The following is a 17,725-nucleotide window of genomic DNA, read 5'->3' as shown; positions in this document are numbered from 1 at the left end:
ATTTGTCAATAGTATGACATAACCTATAAACTCAGTTTCTCAACTTTTGTGTCAATCTAACAATTAATCAATCAATCATAGTTTACGATAATGAAATATCAGTGTACAATTATTTACCTTTATTGTTGTAGTTGTTGTAAATGACGAATCTAAGCACTCCACATTTTCACGAATAAACATAGTTATCTGCTTTATCCCGTGCGGCGGACCCACAGTTATCTGTTTTATCCCGTGCGGATCCCGTGCGGCGGACCCACTGGACGGGCATCGTAACGTTACCGGGCGTTACACTTTTTCATGAGTGACTCCGAGCCGCAACCTAATTTAAGACGTTGTCACGTCAAAAAAAACTTTGCCTGGTAAAATAAGATATGTATACTCTAATTTAGTAATTCAGGAAAAACCCGCCAGCTGACTGTGTTTGTTATATATTTTGTCAGCGACACCTAATGTTCCTATCGATCTAGGTATGTAGCAAGCAGACAACGTAACACAGTCATTAAAATCCAGTCAGGTGACTTTTTTGAGGTATATATTCATGTTGGTGATCCCTGCTGTACCTATAGATCTGGTATGTGGCAAGCAGACAGCGTAAAGCAGTCATTAAAATCCAGTCAGGTGACTGTTTTGAGGTATATATTCATGTTGGTGATCCCTGCTGTACCTATCGATCTGGTATGTGGCAAGCAGAGAGCGTAAAGCAGTCATTAAAATCCAGTCAGGTGACTTTTTTTGAGGTATATATTCATGTTGGTGATCCCTGCTGTACCTATAGATCTGGTATGTGGCAAGCAGACAGCGTAACGCAGTCATTAAAAACCAGTCAGGTGACTGTTTTGAGGTATATATTCATGTTGGTGATCCCTGCTGTACCTATCGATATGGTATGTGGCAAGCAGATAGCGTAACGCAGTCATTAAAAACCAGTCAGGTGACTGTTTTGAGGTATATATTCATGTTGGTGATCCCTGCTGTACCTATCGATCTGGTATGTGGCAAGCAGACAGCGTAACGCAGTCATTAAAAAACCAGTCAGGTGACTGTTTTGAGGTATATATTCATGTTGGCGATCCCTGCTGTACCTATCGATATGGTATGTGGCAAGCAGACAGCGTAACGCAGTCATTAAAAACCAGTCAGGTGACTGTTTTGAGGTATATATTCATGTTGGTGATCCCTGCTGTACCTATCGATCTGGTATGTGCCGAGCAGACAGTGTAACCTATCGATATCAGATGATTCATACATGATTACTATACACAAACACCCACTTTAAGATGTATTCAGTGTTCTGCTATTCTTCTGTGGGAACGGTCTACGAGGAGTCAGTAGAAAATGTTTAATGTAAGCAGAGGTTGATATGCAAATCACTTTAAAGGGCTAGTCAAGCAAAGAATTATGCCTCAAACAGCATTTTAAAAACTTTATCCGCTAAAAATGGTGGCGGTTCAATGATTGAAAAGTAAACTGTAAATTCAGCAGCGAATCCAGAAAGTTGCCTTAATTAGTTTTCTAATTAGTTTAATTAGTGCTCTATTTTCACACAGCAACTTCCAGAATTTTAGATATTAGACCGTCTCAAGACTCCTAAGTACCCATGTAATATTATCATTTCACTACAAATAATTTATTGATCTGTTCGATTTTCTTTTAAATTATAATTGTTAGATAAACATACTATTTGATATTGTTACATATAAAATATAATGTGAATTTACTACAAGTAGAAAAAGGCATTTGACGTCAATTCTTTGTATGCTGTTTGCCGTGAACGATTATTTTACATACACGTTTAAAAGTCCCTGTCATAACATCATAAATAAACAGAAATATAAATGTTAGATGGATGGTGCAGTTTTTATAATATTTTCTACGGCGTCTAATTAGTTTATCCCAACTGTTATGATCGTTGTGACCAAGTGCTATATACAATTCTGTGAGGAAAGGACGTGAGACCCGGTCGCAGACTAATGACTGTTTGTACTAAGAACACAACTGAAGGCACAGCACTTGACCGAGTATTGTACAGTGGAGAGGTCGTTACCTCGACCGTCTGTCTGTATGTCTGACTTCTGTTGACTTTTTAAATAAGGCAGGATATCCGTAGCAAAATGTCTTTTCACAACGTGTTTTGAATTCGGTTTCATATTTCACACTGACGTAATATTATTTGTTTGTATGTAATATGTAGTAAAACGTGTCTAGAAATGTTGACGGTCATTTTAGCTTACTTGGAATTGGCAATTTTTATATAACCGTTATTTAAAATATTCAATAGGAACTTTTTTAAATATCTGAAATATTTTGAGATATTAATATTAAATGTTGATCAAACAAAAAATCGAAAAATTATGAAGTGTTGAACTAAGACTTCATAAAGACAATTTTTAATACAAACCGGGTTTGGTTATCTTCAAGAATTTTAATTCACAGTTTATTTATTTTGCGGATTAAAAATGAACTAAGACAAATGAAAAAAGGTTTCATAACGACATTTTGTATTATATGTGGAATCCGGTTTTGGAGAGCGTATACTGCGCATTATGCTTGTAATAGGTTTATTATAGGGGTGTTTCAGACCACCACTGAAATTTGATTAGCGCGTAGCGGTTAGACTTGGTTTCTTTTTAAAAAATCGTCTCAAAATAAGTTTAATGTTTTTACTACCCGGTGTTACAAAAACTATGCAATCTTTTCTGAAACAATGTGAGACTGGGTCAGTCAAAAATGTCAAAAAGAACGTAGTTAAAAAATATTTGGAAAATTAAATTTAAAGTAATCAGAAAATTGGCCACAAAAACATTTTCCTAATCATGACCATTATTTTTTACTACGTTTTTTTAATATTGTATATACTCTACATACCAGTAGAAAAGTCCATAAGAATTAAAAACCGTCACGTAACAATGTGAATATGCAGTGAGTTGTTACTGACAGTTTAAAACAAAAAAAATAATACAACAGGACCAATATGTGAGCAGGATCAGCCGCCAAATTACTCCTCACTGACTATGTTACAGCATATTCTCGTGTTGACGATCATTATTACACCTCTCCATCTTGATAAGTACCGAGCAGACAGCAGAGTACACTTAGCAAAATCTAGTCAACTGGCTGTGTTACAGCATATTCTCGTGTTGACGATCATTATTACACCTCTCCATCTTGATAAGTACCGAGCAGACAGCAGAATACACTTAGCAAAATCTAGTCAACTGGCTGTGTTACAGCATATTCTCGTGTTGACGATCATTATTACACCTCTCCATCTTGATAAGTACCGAGCAGACAGCAGAATACACTTAGCAAAATCTAGTCAACTGGCTGTGTTACAGCATATTCTCGTGTTGACGATCATTATTACACCTCTCCATCTTGATAAGTACCGAGCAGACAGCAGAATACACTTAGCAAAATCTAGTCAACTGGCTGTGTTACAGCATATTCTCGTGTTGACGATCATTATTACACCTCTCCATCTTGATAAGTACCGAGCAGACAGCAGAATACACTTAGCAAAATCTAGTCAACTGGCTGTGTTACAGCATATTCTCGTGTTGACGATCATTATTACACCTCTCCATCTTGATAAGTACCGAGCAGACAGCAGAATACACTTAGCAAAATCTAGTCAACTGGCTGTGTTACAGCATATTCTCGTGTTGACGATCATTATTACACCTCTCCATCTTGATAAGTACCGAGCAGACAGCAGAATACACTTAGCAAAATCTAGTCAACTGGCTGTGTTACACATATTCTCGTGTTGACGATCATTATTACACCTTTCCATCTTGATAAGTACCGAGCAGACAGCAGAATACACTTAGCAAAACCTAGTCAACTGGCTGTGTTACAGCATACATTCCTATCGGGGATTATTTTTTCACCTCCACATCTTGAATTGTAATGAGCAGATAGGGTAATAAGGTCAGCAAAAACCTTGCCTATTTCTGCAATAATAGCAGTAATAGCATACATCCTTACCACCAATCGTTATTACACCTCTGGGTTCGATTTCTGAATCCCACTTTCAAATTTTGATTCACAGAGATAAAAGTAGTTTTCATTTATTATTTATATATTATTTTTGCATGTAGTAGTTGTACTGTTTTAATTATATTTTATATAGTGCAAAATATGTTTAGTTGAAATATGTGGTTAAGAATAGCTCTTTCCCCGTTATAGCTACTTTTGTCAGTGAAATTCATTTACTTTTTATATTCTTTTAGTGAATAACTGCATATAGTGGTAAATTAATAAAACGAACTAAAATGTTTAAAGTCAACTATTTAAGTCTACTAATTAAAGTTAACTATATTTATAACCGAGTTTTTAAAACGTAGACTTGCACTACTAGCTACTTGGTTGTAATATTTCGTTCAAAATAAATTCTGGGAATTTAAACAGAACACCAAACTCAGTTAAAACAAACGATTTTATAATCTTAACGTTCAATGTATTGACGTATGCTCTCCGGTTGAGACAGCAAACACGTAATCTAAATTCATTTTCAGTTCGCACGTGGGTTGAAGCGTGATTAGTTTCCATACGCTGTGTAATATGCTTCTTATGAAACTGAAAATGTGCTATGTATATTTTTCAATGAAAAGTATAACGTCATGTTATGTATAACAAGAAAAAGAAACGACAAACGACACATAGAAAAAGAAATGCGCTAATCTTTATAAACCCTCTAAGAAACACAAAATCTATTTAAATCAGTCCACTTGTGAACTGGGCGTGGGAAACACTGTAATGTATTTTCCATTGGAACAACTTATTTCCAAACCATGAATATATGGTAATTAGCACGTATACACACGCGGTGCGTTTCAATGCCGATTGCGGTTTCAAATATAACTTTTATGCGTAACTTTCCGTTGTCAGATTTTTGTGCCGGTGCCAATTTAGATAACAGTAGAGGGCATACATTTAATTAAATTAAATAAGAAAAACTCTGTTGACCGAAAACGTATTATTGTTTGTGATGAAAGTAGTTTCGTCTCTTTTGTCTGTCAATACATAACCTTTTGCCATACTATCTAGAATTTCATCTAAAATTATAGATTTTTTGCATTTTGAGGCTGGATTGTAGGATATTTCTGAGACCAGGTGACTATGAGAACGAGGTTTTAAACGTTAAAGGTTTCCAGAAACCACGAACTCGTAAAGGCTCCATGGAAGAAGCCTGGTTACATCAGAGGGCTGAAGAGCTCATAGAGTCCGGAATGTTTCAGATTTCCCGGCGTTCTTTGAGGCTCCCAAGAGGGATGGCCTTATAAAATCTTACCAAGAGCAATCATCTCCAAGACTGTTTCCTATCGTTACATCCCTAGTAGTTTGTCCAAAAGTTTCCCTGACCAAAAGTTCGTATAAGAAATAATTCTGTATACACTCTGTAAAATGTTTGCTGTACCAGCCGTACAAAGTTGAAGATCTCATTGAGTAGACCGTTATTTATAATATAGTTTTAAATGTTTACTGTCCGAATATTTAAAACATTGGTAATCTTTTTTGTAACCACAAAAATGTTTATTGGCAGTGCATTGCCAAATTATAAGAATATGTTTGAACATAAAAATGAAATCAAATGCAAATAAACACAGAAAAACTACACACCAATTACTCTTTTAGGAAAAATTATTACATGGTTGGATTAAGCCACATTATGTATAGCGTAAGGGTTCTTTGAGGTTGCATTTACAATTTAAAGTCCATAGTTACATGTATTACTATGTCATATGTTGAAATGTCTTTTTTTCTTATTTAATAAGTCTCCGCGTCTTAGCTATGCCAGCTTCGATGTTCACTGGTTTTTATTGTCACAGTCCACGATTGGACCTTCCCGGAATTTGAACCCTTGATCTCTCGGTTAGAGAGCCGAGACTATAACCATTAGTCTACGGGGGAGGACGTTGAAATGGCATATGATGGTACTCATTTTGTTTAAAAATTAATTTATTCGAAAATTTCCTCATTGCCATCATGGCTCAGCATAAGACCAATGTAAAGTTATTCACTAACGCTCAGCTAAATTCCATAGTTGCACATGCACCTAACTCAAAGTTTGTATAGAAATAAAGTTTCATGCAAAAATACAGAATTTCAAATCTACAGGTTCGTTTTTGAGATAGAGTGCAAGCAGACAGACACACAGACATAAATGAAATTATTCCAACCCCAACGTGTTGAACAAACATACTGCGATGCAGTTTTGATTTTTCTATTATTATGATGTTATGATGTACCATTGTTAAACATATTTTTCATTAAAAAGTTACGTTATATGTAGCTTTCGAATAACCAATATTAAAATACCTTGGAAGTGTATAAAGAAATCTATTTTGTGCTTAGTAAAGGATCTGAAAAGTGAACTGATAAAAAGCTGCATAAAGTATGATAGCATTTATGTAAAGTTCAGAAACTACTTCTATCAGCAGTTATAAAGTAGGAGCGCCTTCATCTTTATTGAATAACCATCCTCTCCGTCGGAAGAGTGCATCTAGAGAAATTTGCTTTGAAAGGTAAGGCGTCTGAACTGCCCTTCTTTGCCTCTCTTTCATTTTGGAATGTTGTGGTAATTCGATGCATTGGTAAAATAACCAAATGTATATTTAAAATATCACTATTTCTAAGCTAAAGGTATTATATGTTCTATGATGTGATTATACAGTGTAATATTGTTTCCTCTCATGATAGATCCAAGTTTGAAATTTTAACTCCTAGCAATAAAAAATATAGAAAAAGAGGTCAAGTTAGTTTGCACTGTATAAACACAAATTATTTGCAGCGTGTTCAAAATTTGATGTACACTAAAGAGATCTGGGATACTAAAAGAGACACAGCAAAGGTTAAATGAACAAAGTTGTGCATGATAACAAGACCAAAAAATTAATGTTGTCAGGTTGATTATACAAACTGCTACAGCCCACTTATTAATACCTATATTGAAACTTTTTTTGAGTAAAATATGCAAGAACATTTCTTTTAGTTTTTAAATCTTAAAATTTTCTCTGAAATAATAAAAAAAACGCAGAGAACGTTATTACATCCAATTACAGATAGGAGTTTTTTTTTACCTAAAGCCCTTATCTGTTGTACCAACCTAGGCTAGTTACTTTACTTTATTTTCGCTCTACTGTACAGGGAGCAAGGTTTGTGTATTTATGAATTTGTATGTATACGTATAAGTATGCATGTATGTATGTGCGTATGTGTGTGCTTTTTGTATGCTATATATCTGAGTCAAATATATGATTAAAACTTATCAGCAATTCAGATCGACCTATCTTTTTCCAACGACTCGTACCCACGCACAGGCTTACGTATGTGTGTACTTCTTTCCTATATTTTAAGAAATGTTTATGTTTTAATCATATTTTAAAAATATTATAGTATAAATTAATCCATTATGGAATTGTAATTCCTTTATTTGGAAATAAATAAATTATAACATTTCTAGATCAACAAGCAGGAGGCGTAGGGTTTGAGTCAGTTTTTTAAGTGCAACAACTTTTTTACTTAATAGAAATATTAAATTTTTTTACCTATTTAAAAAAATACCATGTTATAATTTCCTTTTGGTTTCCATCGAATAATTCATAAAACATTTTGTGTGGTTGTGTGAAGGGAAATTGTACTCTACTATTCCGGTATTTGGTAAACCTAACTAATAATATTTCATTGCACACAGTCCTGCAATCAGCTGTTTAGTAAAACCTAGAAACTGTCAGAGGGACTAATAAGAGAGCTGTAGCAGTTGTCAACCAACAAGAGTGTCAATCGTCATCATCCGAATGGTCGGTCTCCAGATGATTAGATTACACCGCTTTAACATTTATAATACTCTATTGATTAAACTATAAACTAGGTTGTGCGCTTATGCAATTCAAATTGGCTCTCAACTCCTGGAATAATAGAAGACCCAACAATTGTCCTTATATTCCTCCAACTCATGCGCTAAAATCGTAGATAAACATTATATTTACAGTTATATGGAAAATAACTTCTTTGTAATTACAAATACTAAATACCATCTTTGTGATTTGAAAGTTTCTGATTTTCAAATAAAATAAATTAAAAAATACACATACACATATGCGCATGCCGGTGCGGATGTATGTAGAAAATCGTTCCACGAGGAGCTAAACAGTCCACGAGAGCTAATCAGTAGAGAATTTTTAATATAAGCATAGGTTAACGTTGTTACCACTAAAAACTGTTAAAATGAAATTAAAATAATTAAAGCAACTTCCTGAATTAATTGTCTGCTGAATTTACAGTTTACTTTTAAAATATTTGAACCCCCACTATTTTGTAACGAATAAAGTTTTTGAGGTGGGGTTTGCAGCGTAATTATTTGCATGAGTAGCCCTTTAAAAGTATGTGCTATACAGGGTGTACATAAAGTCCTGCACTGGTATAATATTTTCTAAACGATAACAGATAAATGAACAAGATTTGGTACATCAATACTACACCTAAAAATCTACTTTTTGAAGGAACTATCAGTTTTCTGTAATATCATGGGGACGTCCCCGCAAGGAGTCAGAAGGAAATCTTAAATAGGAGCATAGGTCAATATGCACATCATTTTAAAGGGCTTATCTAGCAGAGTTCAATGCCGCAAACCGCACTCAAAAAGATTGATCCAGTACAAAATGGCGGCTGTTCAAAGGTTTTACTTGGTTACATTTCATTAGTAGCCATAACCCCGGTAAAGCAAAACTGCAACCAAACGAATACTGCAGATAAATACTACATTGTGATTGTCAGTTGTACAGAAGTGAATTATGATGTAGGTTATCCTCAAGGGGTACAAATTTGGTCCTAATATATTGATAACGGGAAAACCTGATAACAGTAACAATTAGAAAGCTCTTATCTTTGGTTCGCAGTTTGGGACTTTCCAATTAGCCAGTCTATTCATAGTAGGCTATTCTAGTTTTTCTTGTTTTAGTAGTGCTGTCCAACCTTTCTATCAGTGCACTTTAGTGCAAAAGAGTTTGTCGTATTGCTTGTAGTTCTTCAACTACACTATGTCGCTTGACGAACGTGAACGTATAACTAACACTTCTTATGATGGTTGGTTGGGGGAAACAACAGACGATCACACGAGGAAGCATGCCATTTATTTCATGACTACTTTCACGAGAGGCAGCCAATTTCTAGAAAAACTGTAGGGAGAACTGTTCAACGCTTTATGGAAACTAGAAGTGTTTCCGATCGTCATAGGACAGGAAGGCCCGCTACTACGACAACTGAAGGCAACTCTTTAGATGTATTGCAGTCATTTATTGAGAATCCGCAAGAGTCCCTACGCTCAGCAACACAAACTCATGACATCTCTGTTACGTCTGTTAAAAAGATTCTGAAAGGGTCTAATTTTAAGCCTTATAAAGTTGATTTTGGTGCACGAACTCAACGAAGATGATTTTGATCGACGTATAGAATTTTTGTGAAACTATGATGGCCAAAATAGATTGCAACGAAATTGATGCAAAAAATATTGTGTTTTCAGACGAGTGTTCATTTATGCTGAATGGAAGCGTAAACATGCACAATTGCCGTTACTGGAGTAGCGAAAATCCTCACTGGATGCGGAGGCACATACGCAGTATCCACTAAAGGTGAATGTCTGGCTTGGTGTGATAGGTACCCTAACCCAGTTGGTAGGTCCTTTCTTTATTGAAGGAAATTTAAGTGCAATATCATACCAACGTTTGCTAGAAAATGAAATTACACCAGCACTTCGAAACATGTTTGGAGAACATTACCAGAATATCTGGTTTCAACAGGACGGATCACCCCCACACTACGTCATTGACGTAAGAGCCCTATTTAAACACCGTTACCAATATATTAGGACCAAATTTGTAACCCTTGAGGATAACCTACGTCATAATTCACTTCTGTACAACTGAAAATCACAATGTAGTATTTATCTGCAGTATTCGTTTGGTTGCAGTTTTGCTTTACCGGGGTTATGGCTACTAATGAAATGTAACCAAGTAAAACCTTTGAACAGCCGCCATTTTGTACTGGATCAATCTTTTTGAGTGCGGTTTGCGGCATTGAAACTCTGCTAGATAAGCCCTTTAAAATGATGTGCATATTGACCTATGCTCCTATTTAAGATTTCCTTCTGACTCCTTGCGGGACGTCCCCATGATATTACAGAAAACTGATAGTTCCTTCAAAAAGTAGATTTTTAGGTGTAGTATTGATGTACCAAATCTTGTTCATTTATATCTGTTATCGTTTAGGAAATATTATAAACCAGTGCAGGACTTTATGTACACCCTGTATAATACAACGTGTGTTATAAACCTATGGTTACATTAACATTTTCCCGTTCTCATAGAGGAATATCAGGACACTAAATGCATCTTAAATAAGGTGTTTGTGTATAGTAACATGTGTGAAGTTTTGTAGCTTTATCTGATAATGGTTACAAGTAAATTAAGCCATTATTGAACTTGCTTGTAAGATCAGTATTGAAACTTTTGAGCGCTGCCATTTTGTTTAGGATTAACCTTTAAAGGCCTAATTTGCGGTATGATGTTCTAGTAATTAAGACCCTTTAAAATGGTTTGAACATCAACCTATGCTTAAATTTCAGATTTTCTCCCGATTCTTTACGGAACACCCCCTAAGGTGCTAAAGAGCTACTGATTGCATCGAAAAGTTCAAGTTATGCCCTATGTCACAATACAAAGTTTTATGTTTGTACGTTTACGAGAACAGAATATATTAGACTGCTTCAAAACTTTTCAGCACCCCTGTATACCTACTTTATCATACTTCACATAACTCATAAACTTACTTTTACTTAATTTATTTTTAAATACTTGAGACCCTTTCGATACACCCAACAGTACCTATGCTTGTCAGGTATTCGATGAATCACTCAAAACAATCTTTGATATTGACGTGGCAATTATTTTCCGCAATGAAAGTCCTCCCTCACTCCAGGTTTACACAAAACGGATGCGCCTAAAATGTTTTAACTGTGGACAGCAACAGATCCGGGGGACAGGTGTAGCCAAGCTCTAACAACTTGTTGATAATTAACGTATTGTTTGCTGAGAAAGTAAAGGGCGTCTCTGGACGAGTGGGAAGAGTGTTTTTGCCGAGCTGGCGAATACCGGGAGCCTCATTAGAGAGGGTCTAATTACCGAAAGGCGTCTCGAGTCCTCGAGCACGTACATCAACCCTCGGACATTCCATTCTGGCTAGCCGCCACACAGTCCCGGACGACATTTAGTCCCAAACCGTCTCTGTTAGGATTTAATTATTCGGTTACAGTCGTAACTCTCACTGGAAGAGCAACTGTGGCATGTATATGGTGAGAAAACTGCCTACAAATTGTCTCATTCATCTTTCGACATTTCTTTTGTGTGAAAGACATAACATTTGAGTTGAACAACACGTTTTGTTCAGACGTTATACTACACGGCGTTAAAGCCTTTCACCAAAATGTAAAAAATGCTATAAACGAACACATTTGCGTGCATGCACAATTATGCGTCGCAGAGCAAGCGTGTATGTATTTAGAATAACATGTTATATAGCAATGTTTGTTCGATATCCTACGAAAGGAGATGTAAAACTAACAAATCTTACAATACAATTCCAAGGAGACATGCGTGTGCAACGTTTACAGGAAGGTTTAAATGACATGATTATCGAAGTTCAGAAATTCATAGTATGAAATTTGTTAATGCTGGGCACTCGCAACCTGTATTTTGCTACTGACCTTGTGAAAGAGATAATTTCTGCTTTAATTTGTATACAAATTTAATATTAATTGAATTGACATGTTTAGAATAAGAAATTTGTCACGTTTTAATTTTTTTTCATATTTAAATAATTTTAGTTGTAAACAGTTCAAAACTAGGCAGGAATACTCTTCACCAAGTGTCGCTGTACAGGCTTCGCTGAGGCAGCATGCAAAATCTGTAGCTATGTCACATATTAAAACGTCATAAGATTGTACTAAGATTATTTACAAGTTTATTTATTTTCAGATTTTCTCATTGCCATACATAAGAATAAATATTAAACCCCATAGAGTGACATGTACCATCAGTGAAATTTATGTTATTAATAATATACAAATTAATTTGCACGCAAAATATTAAGCCTTAACGTTAGTTCATTCTCGATATATCGTGTGGACAGAAAGAAATTGAAATTTTCAAGCATCTAGGGTGATAGACTTCGCTAACGCTCAGCCAATATCTAAGTGAGTTGAAATAGTAACTCATAAAATATTTTAACAATCCATAAAACATTAAAAAACGAAAAATGTTGTAAATTCGATCTTTACCAATGTTAAGAGGAAAGTCTGGGGCTCCTTAACACAGAGGTCACAAGTTCGATTCTCAGGGAGGCCGACAAATATTTGCAAGTGGATGTGGACCGTTTTCTCTTAAAGGCCTTTAGTTTGATATATCGGCTAAAAAGAAAAACATTGAAAATCATCATTATTGACGTGTCATAAAATAACTAAGTTGTTGGAACAACTTGAAACAAAGCTATGTCTTTTGAACTAATAGTACGCGGCGACGAGAGGGGGTATTGACCTTGAATGAATGTTGGCAGACTGCCCAATACATTGCACCATGCAGTTTCAGTCGCTATGGGACGTTGCAGCTTAGAGCATCGTGTGTTCGTACTTTAGAAACAATGATTGCCTAGTCACAGCGCAACGTCTTTTCCAACTGTTTCCAATATTTCAAAAATCTATTAAAAATCTTTCACTTATGCTGTTTGTATTATTTTAATAAACCGTGTCCCAGTCATTCAATAGTGAAAACAAGACCCTGGATATAGAAATGTGAACTACATAAGTCGCCTACAAGTCTAAAATAAGGGCGGGCAATATAGAAGGATGTATTTTGGGGTCATGGTGGCATTAGGTTACTGTAATACAGTCAGCTGCCAGTTATTGCGTCGGATATTGTGCGGTGACTGCCACTGCTGACGTCGGAGCTATTACGTCACTGAGCTGAGCTGTCTTGATCTCGACTCACGGCAATAAAGCGACAACCCCTTCTCCATCTTTGGGGTGAAACACTTTAACGTTGGGTCGAACACAGTTTGACCATAATAAAAACGTTCGCTTCAGCGTTCGTCTCTAATTCTAGACTTCTGGAAATCTTATCAACCCGAAATAGTTCTCTTACAGTTCTAACACAATTAATATTATATTTTATTTACTCATTTGAAGATGGGTTCAATTTCCGTTATTTGCCCCAAAATTTTAAACTTTTGTAGACAATAATCTAAAACACTTTATACAATGTTCTATATTGATAACGACCACTATAATCGTTTTATTGCGTTATCAGAGAAAAGCTATTTAATGTCTTATCGCTATAAAGGTAATGGATACAAACGGTTAGCGGGTTTGGAACTCAAACGTTTTCCTCCAGAATATTTCTTTGCCTGTGAGTTATAATATTTGATAACTTATTAAAGCAGTTATGATCAGATCCTTTAGAATGTTATTCCGTTACCATACGTCACGCCCGCATTTATGGTATAAAGAAATAGTATCAGACCGTTAGGAAGCTATAAATATTTTCTAATCTGTATCAAAAGAAAAATCAAAAATGATGTTTTTCTTACTTTGAATTACTACTTTATTAGTTTTAGATCGTTATTTATCTATAAATAAAGTTTAATATTTTAAGCGTACTCGTATAACTGAATTTGACACGAGAGTTTGATTTTTCACATTCTTAATAAACTGATATTCAACATTATTGTTTAGTAAGCTACATCAGATTTTTACGAGATGATTGGCTTAATCCCCTAGCTTAGCCAGTAAGTGCTATGCAAAGGTACATTCTGACTTCTGACTTGTGCCAAAGATGTGACAATAATTTTTACAGTCAGTCGGTCTTGTTGTGATGAGGTACAGTCTGATTTGTACCAGAGATGTGACAACTGAGGCGACTCAACTATTGTTTACAATCAATCGGTCTTGGATTGCCAAGGTACAGTCTGATTTGTGCCAGAGATGTAAAAACGCAGGCGACTCAACTAGTTTTTACAGTCAATCGGTCTCGTTATGGCAAGGAAAATAATGACTTTGAAACTTAACATTGAATTTTAGCCTTAACTTAACATTGAATATTATAACATTGAGTTATAATATTTGATAACTTATTAAAGCAGTTATGATCAGATCCTTTAGAATGTTATTCCGTTACCATACGTCACGCCCGCATTTATGGTATAAAGAAATAGTATCCGACCGTTAGGAAGCTATAAATATTTTCTAATCTGTATCAAAAGAAAAATCAAAAATGATGTTTTTCTTACTTTGAATTACTACTTTATTAGTTTTAGATCGTTATTTATCTATAAATAAAGTTTAATATTTTAAGCGTACTCGTATAACTGAATTTGACACGAGAGTTTGATTTTTCACATTCTTAATAAACTGATATTCAACATTATTGTTTAGTAAGCTACATCAGATTTTTACGAGATGATTGGCTTAATCCCCTAGCTTAGCCAGTAAGTGCTATGCAAAGGTACATTCTGACTTCTGACTTGTGCCAAAGATGTGACAATAATTTTTACAGTCAGTCGGTCTTGTTGTGATGAGGTACAGTCTGATTTGTACCAGAGATGTGACAACTGAGGCGACTCAACTAGTGTTTACAATCAATCGGTCTTGGATTGCCAAGGTACAGTCTGATTTGTGCCAGAGATGTAAAAACGCAGGCGACTCAACTAGTTTTTACAGTCAATCGGTCTCGTTATGGCAAGGAAAATAATGGCTTTGAAACTTAACATTGAATTTTAAACAGCTGCATGAAAATATTAATCAAGTATTATTCTCTTGATAATTGTTTGGTTCGAAACAATTTAATCTATGTTATTTAAAAATCTAAAGGTGTGAGTCTGTGTGTATGTGTAGACCGATTGTATTGCAATTGCACATTTTAAGCGTCCCTGATTAAAATATAGGGACTATTCCTATTTTGAAAATCCCTCCGGACTACGCTCCACTGGTTTTTAAAGCTCCCCTTTCGGTTTAATAAACTGATATTTAATGCGTTTTGTTGTTCTTTTTAAACATGATAATGTGACAACACAATCATTTGTCAAATTCACTTCAGTGCCATTTTAAATTTTTTACGTTTTTATTATTGAAACCATAGAGTAAACCTAAAAGCAACAACACTTCTTATTTTAACTTTCTTTGAAATCACTGATGAGCACAGATGTCATCCAGATATTAAAACAGGAAGTTTCAGTAAAAATATTCCTTAACTGTTTTAACAGTACTTTTTAGCGAATATCAAGTTTGCAACATTTGACCATTAGTATAATACCGATATCAAAGACAAAGTTACTATCTAACTTTTGGTACATATTTAAAAACCGTGTTTTTTTGACTTAAGTAAGCCTTTTAAATAAACTCGACTATGGTAGAAGACATACCTTAGATGTATTTAACTACGCATAGGTATATATTTATGGCCGAAATAACCGTTTTGTTGACTTGTACGAGTATATATTCTTGATCGGGGCATAAAAGGACATTGTATGTGTTGGTATACTTAGGCTACATATGTTAATATATCTGATGTTAAAATATCTTATGAGTGTAATGAACTTGTTTACAAATGTCTGTATGTTCTTGTTGCCATCACAAGAACCATTAAAATAAATTCTCTAATGCTCAGCCAAATACCATGAAGTGACGTACACCATCACTGAACTCAATGTTCCACATATATAATTTCCTTCATGACAACAGTTCGTTTACGAGACATACGGACAGGCATGCAAACAGACAGAAATGAAATTTTTCCAGACCCTCGAGTGATAAGGTTTGCTAACGCTCAGCCAAATACCATGAAGTGACGTACACCATCACTGAACTCAATGTTCCACATATATAATTTCCTTCATGACAACAGTTCGTTTACGAGACATACGGACAGGCATGCAAACAGACAGAAATGGAATTTTTCCAGACCCTCGAGTGATAAGGTTTGCTAACGCTCAGCCAAATACCATGAAGTGACGTACACCATCACTGAACTCAATGTTCCACATATATAATTTCCTTCATGACAACAGTTCGTTTACGAGACATACGGACAGGCATGCAAACAGACAGAAATGGAAATTTTTCCAGACCCTCGAGTGATAAGGTTTGCTAACGCTCAGCCAAATACCATGAAGTGACGTACACACCATCACTGAACTCAATGTTCCACATATATAATTTCCTTCATGACAACAGTTCGTTTACGAGACATACGGACAGGCATGCAAACAGACAGAAATGAAATTTTTCCAGACCCTCGAGTGATAAGGTTTGCTAACGCTCAGCCAAAATACCATGAAGTGACGTACACCATCACTGAACTCAATGTTCCACATATATAATTTCCTTCATGACAACAGTTCGTTTACGAGACATACGGACAGGCATGCAAACAGACAGAAATGGAATTTTTCCAGACCCTCGAGTGATAAGGTTTGCTAACGCTCAGCCAAATACCATGAAGTGACGTACACCATCACTGAACTCAATGTTCCACATATATAATTTCCTTCATGACAACAGTTCGTTTACGAGACATACGGACAGGCATGCAAACAGACAGAAATGAAATTTTTCCAGACCCTCGAGTGATAAGGTTTGCTAACGCTCAGCCAAATACCATGAAGTGACGTACACCATCACTGAACTCAATGTTCCACATATATAATTTCCTTCATGACAACAGTTCGTTTACGAGACATACGGACAGGCATGCAAACAGACAGAAATGGAATTTTTCCAGACCCTCGAGTGATAAGGTTCGCTAACGCTCAGCCAATCACATTAATTACATTAGGTATAAATGTAAATTAAACACTCTAAAAAGGAATGACTAGCAAATACTGAACTAAACTGTTTTGAAAGTGGTTTTCTTAAGAAATCGTCGTAATGCTAAAAATGAAAAATAAAATCCTTTATTCATCTTGAAGTCTTCATCTATTTAAAGGGTCTTTACAGAACCTTATAACAGAGCGAACAATTCCTGTTAAAACGTCACTGTTAATCTGTGCGATTAATTAAATCACAACTGATTGATTTACCAATATTTCTGCTCAGTGCTCTTTTAATCTCGCTACTATTAATATCTCTGGTAATACATTTGCGTGAGTAAATCATTTTCTTTTATTCATTTTATAATTTTATATAATAATGTTTCCACTTGTCTACAAGCTATTTTATAATCGGGCTGAGGTGTCAACGTATCAAATAACGTGTATAGGAAGCGCATAATTCAACATGAAGTTGTGTTTTAAATTCATGAAATATGAAATCTTAGATGACTGAGGGAACAGTGTATTGAAGCCAGAGTTTAAGCACAGGAATAAATTTCCTGCTAACAATTTATTCAATTTCCCTCCGAGAAAGGTAGAAAGGATTTACTCTACTTTCGTGCCTGTAACTTTGTAATTATTCAGCTTTGAATAAGTTTTCATAACGTGTATCTCACCGAAAGCTCATAATACACAAAGAGAGAAGAGGTTTATACAATATGCGGTTTTTTATACATTTTATATGTTTAATAACGATGTAGGTTACGTAAACATATAATAATATTTGCAAAAAGATAAACAAAAAGGAATTTACTTGGCGTTGTTAAATTCTACATGCCCGGCGGTATTTTTCACCTGTTTACGAGTTACT

Source organism: Homalodisca vitripennis, chromosome 6 (genome assembly GCF_021130785.1).
Source record: "Homalodisca vitripennis isolate AUS2020 chromosome 6, UT_GWSS_2.1, whole genome shotgun sequence".
Taxonomy (NCBI): Eukaryota; Metazoa; Arthropoda; class Insecta; order Hemiptera; family Cicadellidae; genus Homalodisca; species Homalodisca vitripennis.
This window is presented reverse-complemented; position numbering follows the sequence as displayed.